Source organism: Schistocerca piceifrons, chromosome 1 (genome assembly GCF_021461385.2).
Source record: "Schistocerca piceifrons isolate TAMUIC-IGC-003096 chromosome 1, iqSchPice1.1, whole genome shotgun sequence".
NCBI classification, from domain to species: domain Eukaryota; kingdom Metazoa; phylum Arthropoda; class Insecta; order Orthoptera; family Acrididae; genus Schistocerca; species Schistocerca piceifrons.
Genome location: NC_060138.1, coordinates 1,165,954,561 through 1,165,957,702, shown reverse-complemented (window position 1 = coordinate 1,165,957,702; position 3,142 = coordinate 1,165,954,561). Strand labels below are relative to the sequence as shown.

General features: G+C 49.5%; 1 pseudogene; it reads right to left on the bottom strand.

Moving 5' to 3' along the window:
* Positions 1-2,059: 2,059 nt before the first annotated feature.
* Positions 2,060-2,177, bottom strand: LOC124722128 (annotated as a pseudogene).
* Positions 2,178-3,142: the final 965 nt, after the last annotated feature.

The window sequence follows — 3,142 nt, the reverse complement described above, 5'->3', positions numbered from 1 at the left end:
TCGAGGAAGTACAGTACATACTGACGAAACTAAAATGAACTCTAATATGGAAATTAAGCGTTTCCGGACACATGTCCACATAACATCTTTTCTTTATTTGTGTGTGAGGAATGTTTCCTGAAAGCTTGGCCGTACCTTTTTGTAACACCCCGTATATGTTCCAGAATCATGCTGCATGTCAACGTTAATGATATGCGCCAGGGCATCATCCACAAAAAGCATCTTGGAGTCTGTTTCCCACTAGCGGGTAGCAGGACTCAAATGAGAGGGCTTCGGTTGCAGCGAATTGAAGGGTTTCCATTTTGCGAGGCCCAGTGCAGGCGCTGTACAAGGTATTGGGCGGCGCTTTCAGCGAGCGCCCCGCTGGTCCATCAGAGCAGACACAGCGCCCCACTGGTTCTCCCGTCGCCCGCTCGCCCGCGAGCTTTCCCTTCGCTCGGCGGCAGCGGCAGCGGAGCGAGCCCCGCCAAGGCCAAGGACTGCGGCTTTCACCGGCCCGGCAGCCTCCGCTATCTGGAGATCTCGAAAGCGGCTGCCGGGAAGCCCTGCCGGAGCCCCGTCCTGGCCGCGACGCTCGCAAACTGTCACCTCGCCTCGGAGACAGGTATCTGGGCAACCACAGTGATGGCTCAAGCTGGATGAGGCATGGAAATGCTGTAGCTAGTGTGCTAGTGCGTCCAGATTCCGTGACATTTGCTTCGTAATGCTCCATCACAATTGTTCCCAACCTCTACTTTCACCTATCGGCTCTGTCACTCAACTATTATACTCAATATTCTGCGTACAGAATGTCCAACAACATCCGCAGGGTCGAATTTCAACGTCACCAAAAGGTCCAAACTCGGAACATAGGGTGTTACAAAAAGGTACGGCCAAACTTTCTGGAAACATTCCTCACACACAAATAAAGAAAATATTTTATGTGGACATGTGTCCGGAAACGCTTAATTTCCATGTTAGAGCTCATTTTACTTTCGTCAGTATTTTCTTCCACCTACGCACAATGGAGCACGTTATCATGATTTCATACGGGATACTCTACCTGTGCTGCTAGAACATGTGCCTTTAAAAGTACGGCAGAACATGTGGTTCATGCACGATGGAGCTCCTGCACATTTCAGTCGAAGTGTTCGTACGCTTCCCAACAACAGATTCGGTGACCGATGGATTGATAGAAGCGGACCAATTACATAGCCTCCACGCTCTCCTGACCTCAACCCTCTTGACTTTCATTTATGGGGGCATTTGAAAGCTCCTGTCTACGCAACCCCGGTACCAAATGTAGATACTCTTCGCGCTCGTATTGTGGACGGCTGTGATACAATACGTCATTCTCCAGGGCTGCATCAGCGCATCAGGGATTCCATACGACGGAGGGTGGATGCATGTATCCTCGCTAACGGAGGACATTTTGAACATTTGCTGTAACAAAGTGTTTGAAGTCACGCTGGCACGTTCTCTTGCTGTGTGTTTCCATACCATGATCAACGTGATTTGAAGAGAAGTAATAAAATGAGCTCTAACATGGAAAGTAAGCGTTTCCGGACGCATGTCCATATAGCATTTCTTTCTTTGTGTGTGAGGAATGTTTCCTGAAAGTTTGGCCGTACCTTTTTGTAGCACCCTGTTTACCAACTTAAGTCAAGATAAGGCTGGATTTTATTACAGTACTCATTCCCATATTTACAACAATGTAGAAATTCTGCAGCCAGCCACAAGTTTTTTAGAAATAACTTTTTTGTACCTTCTCTAGTTTCGTACCTTAGCCCATCACCAGACGTTAGCGTTGATTTCTTGGCAAGCTTTACCTTCGTGTCCTAAAATAGAACGAAGTTTAAATGATTACATACACTGAAAGCACTCCGTCTTCAGGCCACAAGCGGCCCATCGGGACCATCCGACCGCCTTGTCATCCTCAGGTGAGGATGAGGATAAGAGGGGCACGTGGTCAGCACACCGCTCTCCCGGTCGTTATGATGGTTTTCTGTGACCGGCGCCGCTACTATTCTGTCGAGTAGCTCCGCAGTCGGGATCATGAGGCTGAATGCACTCCGAAAAATGGCAACAGCTCATGGCGGCCCGGATGGTCACTCATCCAAGTGCCGGCCACGCCCGTCAGCACTTAACTTCGGTGATCTGACGGGAACCGGTGTATCCACTGCGGCAAGGCCGTTGCCCTCACATACACTGAAGATCCAAAGAAACTGGTTCACCTGCCTGATATCGGGTAGTACCCTCGCGAACACGCAGACGTGCCACAGCACGACGTGGCATGGACTCACTAGCGTCTGAAGTAGTGCTGGAGGAAATCGACACCGTGAATCCTGCAGGGCTCTCCATAAATCCGTAAGAGTACGAAGGGGTCGAGATCTCATTTGAACAGCACGTTGCAAGGCATCCCAGATATGCTCAATAATGTTTACTTCTGGGGAGTTTGGTGGCCAGCGGAAGTGTTTAAACTCATAAGAGTGTTCCTGGAGCCCCTCTGTAGCAGTTCTGGACTTATGGGGTGTAGCATTGGCCTGCTGGAATTTCCCAAGACCGTCGGAACGCACAATAGACATGAATGGATGCAGGTGATCAGGCAGTATGCTCACGTACGTGTCACCAGTCAGAGTCGTATCTAGACGTACCAGTGGCCCCATATCACTCCAACTGCACGCCTCCCACACCATCACAGAGCCTCTACCAGTTTGAACAGTCCCCTGCTGACATGCAGGGTCCATGGATTCATGAGGTTGTCTCCATACCCGTAAACGTCCATTCGCTCGATACAATTTGAAACGAGACTCGACCGACCAGGCAACATGTTTCCAGTCATCAATAGTCAAATGATCGTGTTGATGGACCCAGGCGAGGTGTAAAGCTTTGTGTTGCGCAGTCATCAAGGGTACATGAGCGGGCCTTCGGCTCCGGAAGCCCATACCGATGATGTTTCGTTGAATGGTTTTCACGCTGACACTTGTTGATGGCTCAGCACTGAAATCTGCAGCAATTTGCGGAAGTGTTGCACTTCTGTCACGTTGAATGATTATCTTCATACGTCGTTGTTCCCGTTCTTCCAGGATATTTTTCCGGTCGCAGCGATATCGGAGATTTGATGTTTTACCAGATTCCTGATATTCACGGTACACTCATGACA